At 52.9% G+C, this 12302-nt stretch overlaps 1 protein-coding gene across 1 annotated transcript in view; it reads right to left on the bottom strand.

Moving 5' to 3' along the window:
- Nucleotides 1-12302, bottom strand: part of JAKMIP1 (janus kinase and microtubule interacting protein 1) — a 67506-nt gene that overhangs the window by 46557 nt on the left and 8647 nt on the right. The gene's annotated exons all lie outside the window — the stretch shown is intronic.

Genomic DNA, 12302 nt, shown 5'->3' with positions numbered 1-12302 from the left:
GCTCCAAGCTGCGGGGAAGCAGCCTCTGGGCCTGGAACAGGACGAGAAGCTGGGTGGGGGGATGGTGCATTCTGGGGTGACTGGAAAGGGAGGCACTAGAAAACTTGGGGAAGCTTTTATAATTGCTGGGGGGCAGAGCTCATGTGGCCCCAACCCCCTTCCCTGCTTACCACCATGTACAACTGCAAATAATTCAGTCTCTGATTCTGCTCACATCATTCTAAAATCCTGCTACCCTCTGCTACCACCACCACACAATCAGCCCCACCCTCCCTTCTCCAGCACCAAATGTGAGACCCCAATAACAACCCACTGCTCGGCCATGGCTTCTCAGAATCTATGAGGCACCATCTCAGCCAAGACTGTGACCCTGACTTAACACAGTGGTTGCTGGCACGGTGATCTCACTGACGGCTGTGCAGCCCCTTGAGAGCGGCAGGAAGAAACCAAACCCATCATCTGCTCTAAGCTTTCAGACCCTGCCACTGGGGCCTACCTGGAGCCTCTCCTGGGGCCTGGCCTAGGGTCTGGTCTGAGTCCTGGACTCAGCCTGGTCCAAGACCTAGTCTGGGGTCTGGTCTGAGGTCTGGACTGGCTGCCGAGGAGTTGCCGAGTAAGTAGAAAGCATAGGCTTCAGTTGCCATCACAGGAGACCCTGTAGCTCCCTTCAAGGCCAGAGTGTTCTGGGGGTTGTTCCTGAGCCAGCGCACCCAGACATGCCCTTCACTCTGTGTCCTGTCTTGCCTCGATAGCTGTGCCCCTACCAGGCCTCTGGGAAGGCGAATGTCCTTCCTAGAGAGGAGGGTTTCCATCTACATAGCTTTCAGCAACACATAGAATGACATAAACCCCAGGAACCGACCCCATGCAGGAGCCCTAGGACCTGGGGTAAGGACCAGTCCTTGCATTTCACTATAAGCGAAGGCCAAGAAGCAAAACAACTGTCACTGTCTGGCCCACAAAGGTTCTTGGGTTCAGTGGGCAGGTGCCGCCACTTGCAGAAGGTCTGGCGATTCCAGGACAACCTCAAACACTGAAAACTTCTAGGAATAGACGAAACCGAGGAATGGACAAAACCGAGGAACTCCAGCCAGGCTGATGAGGAAACCAGGGTCCACCTTGTGAGCTGTGGGAAAATTTTATGACTCACCACTCACAGCTCGTGAGTACAGGCAGTGGGTCACAGACATTGAGAGTCCATTTTCCAGGTGAAACTCCTACTTCATGGCACTAATTGATATCACAGCCCTTGAGAGCAGCATAAACAAGAAAGGGTTTCCAGATAGGGCAAGGCAGGGATTCTTAGTAAAAAAAGCATATGGGAAAGGCAGGGAAGGAAGGAGGGAGAGGAGGGGAGAGTGGAAGAGTGGGAGGAAGAGATGAGGAGGGAGCCCAGAACAGACAGAAGGAAACTAGGTCAGAGGAACTGCGGGGAGCCACGAGCACTGAATCTCAATGTCCAGGGCCCAGCACAGCTGGCAGAGGCCCCGGGAGTCGCTCTCTGCCTCCAACACCTGCCAATTCTCAGGTCCAAGAAGGGGGTGGCTGCATTAGAACCAAGACCAAAGGAGGAGGAATAAAAAGCTCCAATGGTCAGATGAGAGGCCAGTCTGCAAGGACACAGAGGGGCAAAATGCAAAGACCAGTCCTGCCCTCACCATCCCCTTCTCAACCCTGCCTCTCCCAAACCTCTCTCCTTTGTCCCGCAACCCAGGTGACCCTGGATCCAGGGCCTCCCGTCATCTCAGATCAGACCCTCAGACCTTCTTCTTGACCAGTACCCACCCCTAGGCTTGCACCTCACAGTTCTTCTGGCTATCTCTGCCTGTGCTTTAGATGCCCCCTACCCCTTCAGTCTGTACCTCTCTGGCCCTAACCCTACTCTCCTCCCATGATCCCACTCACTTCCCATAATCCCATTCCTTTCACATGACCCCATTCACCTTCCTTAACCCTACCACTTCCCATGACCTCACTCATTTCCCCCTGACCCCACTCTTCCAACTCTACTCACTTCCCATGATACCACACACCCCTTCTGTTCAACGATCACCAAACCTGACCACCTCATGTCCTCTGACTCTGTTGCCAAATTTGGGCCCATTTACGAGTTGAAATTGATTCCTCTGGAGATATTGGACTGACCCTGACCTAATCTGTTTGGGCCTCTCTCTCCCTTTCTCTCTCTGCCAGCCAACCTGCCCTTGAGAGAGGCAAAAAGCCCAAGCCTGGAGCTACTATGTGTCACCACAATACTGGAGCTCGTTCTGACCTCACTCCAGGGGAGTCGGAGCAAAGATGTCTGATTTGGAAGCCATTCAGGAGGGATGGGAGAGCAGTGATGTCCCCATAAGAGGCAGGGCAGGTGGGTGTGGTGCCCACATGGATCCCTCCAGGAGGTTATAAATATAGGGAGCTTGTGGCCCGCAAACAGAAAGCTGGGTGGGGTGCCAAGAAGGGGCACGAGGCGTGTGGACACAGTGCCTTCAAGACCTGGACTCCACAGAGAGTGGGAACTGGTCTCTCTGGTCTAGCAAGGCCAGGGGACCACCAAGGCAGTGACAATTCCTAGAGCGAGGCCCGTACCAGGGTACCCCAGCTGAGCTCATTCCTGTAGTTAGTCTGTAGGGCTGCTCCCTCCATCCCAGTCAGCACAAGACCTGCTGAGGCCCTGGGAAGAGGTACGTGCACACGCTCGTGTGCTCAGGCACACACACACACACACACACACACACACACACACACACACACACGCCACAGCCTGGCCAGCTGACACCTGAGCTCTCAATCTTGCATACTATCCAGACGAGGTCAGGCCTTGCTCAACTACCCAGGAAAGGGTGCGATTGTCTGGCGGCAGTCAGGTCCCATTTCTCACCACCAAGGAAGTCTGGGACTAAAGAAACATCACCACCACCATCCCCGCCTTGTTTATGGAGAAAAAAACCTGAGCTCAGAAAGGGCAAGTGATTTCTGCAAGGTCACCCAGCATAAGTCTGGGTTTGGGACCACATGTGTGAGTGAGTCCAGGGCCTGGGTCATCCCCATCGGCACGTCACAGCCTGACAGGTCACACAAGGGACCCAGGCCATGTAGAGCACAAAGTGGGGGGTTGGAAGGGAGAAGGCAGTGGAGAATCCCCAATAGGCAGCGGAGCACAGCTGCAGAATTGCTCACTGCCAGCCCAGGTGTGGGATGGGGATGCAGCAAGATGTCCAGGTGCCACTGTGACTGCTAGAGGCCACCACCTTGGACTCTTAACTGCAGATTCTGACTCAGAGCCAGCAGCAAGGCTGATGTCACTTCCGGCAGAGCCAGGCTGTGCCCACGGCCCCACCCACAATCTCCTGCATGAGAAACTGCACCTTTCCTGGGGCTGCCACCCCGTTCCTGACACAGCCAGGGGGCCAGATGTTACATCAGGTGGCAAGGTAGTACCCACGCTCCCCCTGCTGTGAGGCTACACCTTCTCCCCAGACTGTCATCAGATTGTTCCTGCTCTTGGACACTTGTCATTGTCCTTTGGCCCAAGCAACCTAGACAAGCTCCTCCTCTCAAGGCACAAATAAAAGCAATTGTGTGCACAGCCCTTTCAAGCACGTATATAGAGCAGTCTACACAAGCACACCCACACATTCGGGGGACCCTGGCAGATGCTATCTCTGAAGAGATCAATGACATTCTATCCTTGGCAGATCCCGCAAGTGGAAATGCACAATCAGGAAAGTTTACCCCAAATGCAGCCGAGCTAGAAGCATAGACGTGGGAACTGACACAATCTTTGTGGCCAGGATAGGTTTCCTGGAGCCACAGGGACACCTGGGGTGTGTGGCCTGCTGGAACGGCTGAACTTGGGGAGACTGCCCAGGTGCCCCTCCCAGCCCCCTGCCTCAGAAGGTGCCCGAGTCTTCCCACACCCCTAGAGTCTCCAGCAGAACCTCAGAGTCTCCTCCGCCTGGGCATTGTCACCTCTTGTGAACCCCACTACTCCAATCCCAGGGTCTGAGCTTTGTGATCCATGCCTGTGAGTGCCCCAGCCTGCATCTAGGGACTCCTTCCTGCCACCACCTCAGCCCCCATCCAGGACAGCCCTGCTCTCAGCTTTCAGGCCCCACTTGCCAGGGTCCTCTGCTGCTCCTCAGAGCCCCGACTTTTGCCGTTGATGCATCTCAAGTGGAAAGATTGGGAGAACTAGGGTTTCTCTCCCAAACAAGCCAGGGCAAGGTGATGTGGCTGCTGAGCCTTGCCTCTCCCTGTCTGCAGGGGTCAATGTAGAAGCCAGGCCTGCACGCCCCGCCCAGAGAACAGAAGGGCCAATCCAGAAGGAACCTGGCCGGAACTCCCCTGGTTCTGTCTTCTGGAATGGGGCTGACCTCAGGGGTATCCCCTGAGCCCTTCTCTCAGCAGCCTCCCCTCACCCACTCCTGGAAGCTCAGAGACTAGTACTCAAAGCCTTACCCAGATGTGGTCCCGGAAAGCGCCCACATCACACTCAGTTGGCACACTGGTTGCCTGGCTAGCATGCACAGTCTCTCCCAGACACAGCGGGTGGCCAGCACGGCCTAACCCCGCCAAAGCCCTGCCCTCTGGAAAGAGGGGCCCCTGCACCTGCCCTTTGCTCGCTCCTCCCACACAGTGCTCCACCCTCCGGTGGTGAAGGCCTTACCTTCCGGAAGGGGTGCCCACACCTCTGAAGGGTCATTTCCCCACTCCTGGATTGAGGCAGAAGCCCCCTCCTTCCGAAGTAGAGGCACAAATGGCTGCAGGTAGAGGGAACAGAGCTTTGGGGAGGCAGAGGGTGATGGGGGTGGGGGTGGAGAGCAAACAGCTTGTCTCCCCTTTTCTCAAATGAAGAAAAGCTCGAAGGTGCTTAACTGAGTTGCCAGAGGCCACGGCATCCAGTGGGGAGTAGAGAAGATGGGTCCCCGCACATTTCCCTCTGTGCTGGCACTTCACCCCACCTCTGGCAGGTGGTCAGGCCAAGAAGAGAAAAGCCGAAGCCCAAGGGGTCACAGGGGCCAGCTGGGCTGGAGACTCCTGAACCCTTACATCCTGCACTTACTCTGCACAGAACAAGCCACAGCAGCCAAGGGAGATGCCCGGAGCCCCTGGTGCCCCAGCCAGGTGTGAGGTCAGAAGTTTACTTACCAAAGTAAACCCTAAAGGGGAGCACAGTCTGCGGGGGTCCCAAATGCCACCTCTTTCAAATCAGTCCCAAACAACAACAGAGCAAGACATCAGGCTCCCCCAGGGTCTCTGAGTCGCAAACTCCAGCCCTTTTGGGGCTATGGACATACACACACAGGCTGCGGGGTCCCAGGCCAAAACAGCAGGTTACTGGCTCCAGAAGGGTCAGGTCAGGCAGTCAGAGTGGGGGTCCCTCTCTCCCTATTATTGTCCTACCTCTTGGGAACTCTCCCCTGCCTCAGAATCGGCATCAGACTTAAATGCACATGAGATCCAATGATGGGTCCCTGAAGTTTCCTAGCACCCCCACCCCAGTGGTGAGGCCCAATGGTCCACTTGCCTTTCTCCTGAACTCAGCAGATGGGTGCTACCTGTCCAGGGCCACACTGGGTGGCCAGGTAAAGTAGGTAAAGTTTTGGAGTCAGACTCTTGGGACTAGAGTCCAACTCATATACTATGGGGGTCTCACCCAGAACAGGGGAACAGGGGGACTATCACTGGTTATTACCAGAAATCATTGACATGTTTGCACACACACTGGCTTCATATCTGTTATACTGAGTCTGGCGATTCCACCAATACTACAGTCATCTTGCTACAGCATTATCTCCACCACCACACCATCAAAACCATCTCTACCATAACCACCACCACCACCACCGTCAACACCATTCCCACCAATCACCGCCTTTACCACCACCGTTCCATCACACCATCAGCACTGCCAGCACCACCATCACCACCCACACCAGCACTACTGCTGCCATCACACTGTAACCAGCACAATATCTACCAGGGCCTTCATCACCACCCCCATCACCATCACCACCGCCTCCACCATCAGCAGCGCCAACTTCACCGCCATATTGCCCACCTTGGCCACCATGCCACCATCAAAATGACCTCCACCAGCACCCAAGCCAGGTAGCCACATGCAGCCCCACTCACCAAAGACTGAGGGTCTAGGAGGATGGGCACAAGGAACGTGGCGGGGAATCCAGAATCTGCTGCCATGTGACCTGTCCCAGCAGAGCCAAGAGAAACCCCTGAATACCACCGGAGTGGCCCCAAAAAATTAATAGAAAGAATTTCAGTGGGCAAGGATTACTGGTGGCTCATCATTAATAATAAGCAAATAAAAGTCAAACCTGTCAGGTTTCTACAGATGCCCTGGAACATGAGGCAGGCAGAGGTAATGGGAAACCCTAATCCAATGCCTTATCTTGACACCCCTCTGCACCCCACTTTGCAGGATAACTGCTGGTGCTGCTCCAAGCCACGCAAGGGCCTCTCCTGCTATCCCAGCCCCCCAGTTTTACATCCTGCTGAACTTTCAGCTTCCTGAAAATTCCTGGGGCTGGCATCGACCTGGTCCCCTGGCCCCAAAGGGGCGATGTGCAGATTATGTTAATGAACTGCAGCTGCACGGAGGGAGGATGGAGCAGGCTGGGAAAGGGACCCCAGCCAGGCCTCGGCTTCCTCCTGCCCCCAGGGCCCTCGGAAGGTCATGTGCATAGAAGGCCCAGCCTTGGCAGCTCAGAGCCATTCAATGGTCCAGCCCTCGAAGGGTATTAACACAGTGGCCACCATCTCCCAAACCTCCAGTTCCCCTGTGTCCAGGCCCCCCTAGAACCCTCCTCTCAAAGCTGAGCAGAGTCTGACCCAACAAACTTCTCTTACTTGTTGCTCCCTCTGCCCAGGCTGCTGCCCCCATGCTACCTCCCCTGCCCTTTTGGCTGCATCACAAACATATCTGGCCTCTCCGGGGCTCTCGCTAGTGAAACAGAAACAGCTGCTATCCCTCGAGTTACCTCAGGTCTGCCAGGGAGCAGCCAGTTATCAGATGCCAGGAAATCAGGTGGGGGTCAGGGCTCAGAGCCTGGGGGCTTCCTGTCAGAGGTTACCCCAAGCTGCATCTTCAAGGAGCAGGAAGAGAATCTGGTAAACAGGGGGATGGAGGCGGGGGAACATAAGAAAGAGACACTGAAGCCCCTGAAGGTCTAAACGCACTTTATCTGCTCTTTCAGGCACAGGAAGAACAAAGATCTCTCAGGCTAACAAGGAACTAAGCTTGACTCAACCCTGGTCCCCAAGTGCTACTCTGAATTGACCTCGGGGATCCCACAAATCCGCTGAGACATGAGGTGACCAGGGGCCACCAGAGACACTGAAAACACTGGGTAGAACTTACCTGCTAAGTTGCCAAACCAAGCTCCACGCCTCCTCCTTCGCAGAGACTCACCCACAGTCCACATCGTCCCTCTTCCACTCACCCTACTAGAAACATGGCCCCCAGGCTGAAGGGAGGCTGAGGTGCCTGCCCTGCACGTGTGACTGACCTGGGTTCAAACCCCAAGAACTACAGGTATGGAAGCATCCTGAGTCCCAGAGATCCCACTCAGAGAAATGAAGGCCCAGGATCCCAACAGCAGACACATAGCCTGGGCTGGGAAGGCGACAGTAGGCGGCATCAGGACCATTCCCTAAGATCATGTTGATGCCTAATACTCCAACGAGCACTAAAGATGTGGGGAACAGCCAGCATGGTCCTCCCTAGGGCTAGAAAATACAGTGGAACAAAAACTCCAAACCTCACCAGGCTCGATGGAGGCCTGGCTGTGCCAACAACCTAAAGAGTAGAAAGGGTCAGCTAGCTGGCGCCGTCTTTCACACCCATTGCTCACAGTCAAGTCAGAGGGCTGTCTGGAGGAAGCATCCTAGTGATAAGACATTGTCTCCTACCTCATGAAGTGGACTTGGGTCAGCTGTAGGTTTGTCTACATCAGGAGGCTCCTGAAGATGGGGAAAGGTATTTCTGAACCTGAGTGAAGGAATCTGGTGGGTTTTCATCTCTGCGTCTTTCCCACAAACTTCTCTCTCCCTCCTCAGGGCTGTGTTTCTGCAGACCTTGGAGCAGTGAGCAGGTACCCCCCCCCCCCCCGCCTACTCAGAAAAAGGGAGGGTGGAGATGGGGGAAACTGGGGCGCCCTTCTGAGCTCCAAGGGAGCCTGGATCTGTGCAGTCCCAGCCATGAGGGGCACAGCTGTGGGACCCACAGCCTGGTAGTGAGTATTGGGTACAGAGTTGGGGTCTTTGCACACCATGGTCACCCACTGGGGGGAACTCAAGGCTGGCTCAGGTGCTTATGGTTCAACCAGCAGGAAGAGCATTTTTCCAACATGGACACAGAAAAGAGAACTGCCCCAATTGAAGGGTGCTGTCCACTGCCCAAGGAGCTGAAGGCCACCCAGAGAGGATGGCCACCCAGAGAGACATGAGTCTGGGCCCAGACATCCTGGCCCAACTGGCTCTGCTCTCCAAGAGATCTCTGGGCACACAAGACACTTGCCCCGGGAATCTGACTATGACTGCAGAGACTGATGCCTCCCCCACCACCATCAAAAAAAATCAGGGTTCCTAGGAAGTCTAGGCTACAAGGTCGCATACACAAACCTCAAGGAGTCCCCTTACCGAGGACTCAGAACAGGGGATTGGGGGGACCCCTGCAGCACCAGTCTCACAGAAGCTGCCAGGCTGCCCTGCCCCTCCAAAGCCACTGCACAAGTCAGGGCTACCACCTTAGAGGCAGTCCCAGGGTTAGAGACTCCTCTCCCATCCTGTCAAAAGATACTGCAGATACCTTAACCTTTCAACTCTGCCCAGGCCCTTCTGCTTCCGGGATGTGTGTGTATGGGTCAGTCTTCACTTCCCATTTCTCATCTAACTCCTCCCCTTCTGCTTCCTGTTCTAACTTGGCCACACCCACTGCCCTCTTCCAGCCCCACCCCTTCTGTAAGGCTGAGTGACCACATGGAAGGCCAAGCAAGGGGGTCACCGATAAGCTGGACTTTACGGTAGAGGGGGCATGGAGGGACTCCCCCACAACAAGCAGATGTGAGTTCAAGAAGGAGAAAGAGGAAGGCTGGAGGCACTCGCCCACCATTCTTGACTTATTTGCTGAGCTGGAATATTGTTGGGCAGATAGGAATCTGCCCCAACACTCCTGAAACCTCAGAATGTTGTTCCACTTTCTCAGCCCATCAGGGAAGCACTGTGAGGGATGGAAAGGTCACCACAGGTCCTCAGAACTAGAGCCTTAGAACTCATTCATAACATGTGACAGAGCCCAGGGGCTTTTATTTTCTACCTGTGCTGGTGGAAGAAAGGCCTAGAGAGGAGAATAAAGCCAAGAGGAGGGGGTTCATGGGGCAGCTATGAGGTGAGAAGAAAGGTTGACCCTGACTGTGCCAGGGCTGGCTCTTCCACCAACTATCTCCTGGGCCTCACAGATGCACCTGTAGGATAATAGCAAATTCACAAACCCACAGACACTTTCCCCTCCTCCCGGCCACCTCACCTACAAAGAGAGGCCCTTTCAGAATAAGGGAAAGGAAGGGTTCAGACAGGCAGCTGGCAAAAATGGCTCAGAGCATCACTCCTGTCCCGTAGGCCCAAGAGCTGCACTTAAACCTAGAGATGACACAAGACCTCACTCTCATGGGACATACTACTGGGAACCCAGAATAGCATTATCCCCACTGGGTAGATAAGAATGCAGAGTATCCAAGAGGTGAAACCACTTTCCCAAGGCACAAAGTTCCAAAGGCAGAGCCAGGACTTGAACCCAGGTAGATCCATCTGCAAGTCCACTCCCCAGCTGCCCAAAGAACACTGTGAAGTTTGTTTCCTGTTTCCAGGACCCAGTACCATGCCCAGGACTCTCTCTGGAAGCACAGAAGAATGAGTTTGGACAACAGAGCCTGGGTCTTCATTGCATACCAGGCCAGTTCCCTCCAAGAACAGATATTTACAGCAAATTGAATGCTGCTGAATTAGCCCCATGTGTCTATGCAAGAGTCGTTTCAGCACATTCTAATTCGTGAAATGCTTCCAATATCATTACCAAACCACCTAACATCCCCACAAGCATAATTTCAGATAAAAATGCTACTCGTATTCAGAAGCCACACGAATGAAAGTCTCTATAGGAGAAAGAGAGTAGTTTATCAACATTCACAAAAAGAGAATACTTGCTTTAGAATATTCTGTGCATGTGAAGCTGTTTTCCTTTTATCCACTCCTCGTTGTAAATTCTTACCAGATGTTGAACAGGACAGGAAGTCTGAGTGGAGCTGAGCAATGTAGAATGATACTTGTGCTCCAAGAGAAATAGAGTATAGGGGTTCAGGCACTTGGCCCTGCACAGTTGACTCCGAATCAATCCCCAGCACCCTATAAACCTAGATAGAACCTAGCTCAGGTTCAACCCCTGAGCACCAACAGAGATAAACACAGGTGGGAGAGCCCCCCCCCCCCCCGCAAAAAAAAAAAAAAAAAAAAAGGAGAGAGGGCAATCCAATAGCCTCAAATTCATCTCCCATCAGAGAGAACTCAACAAGCAGGCACCAAATAATACTATTCATCTATGCTTTTGCAGTTGTCCTGTGACAAAAAGTTCTAAACTTTCCAAATAATTATTCTCCAAATTGAGACACATTGTTGTGTCTCAACAGGAAAAGATAAAGTGACCGGTTAGCTGTGCCCAAGTGGTCTAGCTCCAGTGTCCAGGCTCTTACCTGCTCTGCTGTGATGCTTCTAGGTGCCAGATTTGGGGTCCAGGGAGAGCACTGCAGGATAACCCAGGATCAGCCTCCTTTGACAGAAGGTCATAGTGCTGGTACCCATTGGGTAATGGACTGAGCCCTGATGGGCACATGGTTGTTACTTCCTAGACAGCTACAAGGCATCTAATCTTCCACACATAGTTTCATTATTATCTCCATTAGTCTCTTCATTTCCTCAGGACACAATGTCAGCTAGAAGCAGCAAAGGGGCTCATTCAAGACCCTCCTGTTACCAACCTTTGCATTATCATCCACCACTGACTAGTTCTCGGCAAACTCTCTGCCTCATTCTGGCACCTCTCCTTCACTAACATACAAGGCACTTTGTTTTCTTTTAGCATAAAAATGTTTTCATTGACTCCCCATGAGATACAAAATTGTTCATGATTGAGTTTCAGTCATACAACATCTAATACCCATCGCTTCATCAGTGCACATTTCCTGTCACCAAAGTCCCCAGGTTCCCTCCCACCCACTACATCAATAGCTGATATTTTTCTTATTTCTCCTTGTTTCTCTCTCTCCCATATTTCCTTTTAGACACTGTGCTTTGTTCCTTAAGGGTCATCATGGACATCACTTTACCTCTTCTCAGCACTCAGTTCTTATTCTGCATCATCATTTCCAACAATCATTGTCACAGTACTCCCTTCTCTGCAAACAAGGTTCTTTGACAAAGTCTCCTTCCACACACACCCCAAGGTCCCACCCATCAGGTGGTGTATCACAACGGTGACTTGAAGTCAAAGGGAAACTTCCTTTGTGGTTTTCACATCCTTTCCACACCAGCTGTTCCATGTGACCAGAGGCGCACCCAGGGTGACCGAGTTCACAGAGCTGCAGGGAGGGGACACACAGCTCATCCCAGTCCTTTTGCTCACAGCAATACTACTGCAGGACAGAGCATCCACAAATGGGAACAGAACTCTCGCCTGACACTGCACAAGTCCACATCCTGTGTGCTTGCTTCCAGGCCTCATAATCCTGAGAAGCAGGGGGCTGCCATGTTAGCCAGTTTGTTTCTGGCACTTTTCTGGTATGACACCCAGTCCAGGCTGACTAGGAGTGTGGTTAAATGCATTTTTAAGACACGAAGTGACAGTTGGGGTGAAGAAGAGGATGTGGGAGGGCCTAATAGGTTAGGCACTCTCTGAGCAGAGGAGTGGCCTCCTCAGATGTAGTTTCAGAAGACATCACCCCTCTTGTTATGATTGTTTCCCTCCCTAATAATACCCCATAACTCAAGAGCAAGTGTGAGGCAGGGTGAGAAGACAGGCTCTTTCATCATTATAAAAAGAGAGGTTCTTTCATCATTATAAAATGGTACAAAGCATCATTATGAATGATCCTTCCTGATCTCTACTTTCAATTTTGGTTTTGGGGCCACATACCTGGTGATGCTCAATGATCATCCCTGGCAGACTAAGGCACCATATGGGATACTATATATCAAACCCAGGTTGGACATGTGCAAGGCAAATGTACTCCCAA

This window comes from Suncus etruscus, chromosome 10 (assembly GCF_024139225.1).
Source record: "Suncus etruscus isolate mSunEtr1 chromosome 10, mSunEtr1.pri.cur, whole genome shotgun sequence".
NCBI lineage: Eukaryota > Metazoa > Chordata > Mammalia > Eulipotyphla > Soricidae > Suncus > Suncus etruscus.
The sequence above is the reverse complement of the archived record's forward strand: the minus strand, read 5'-3'. Positions and strand labels throughout refer to the sequence as shown.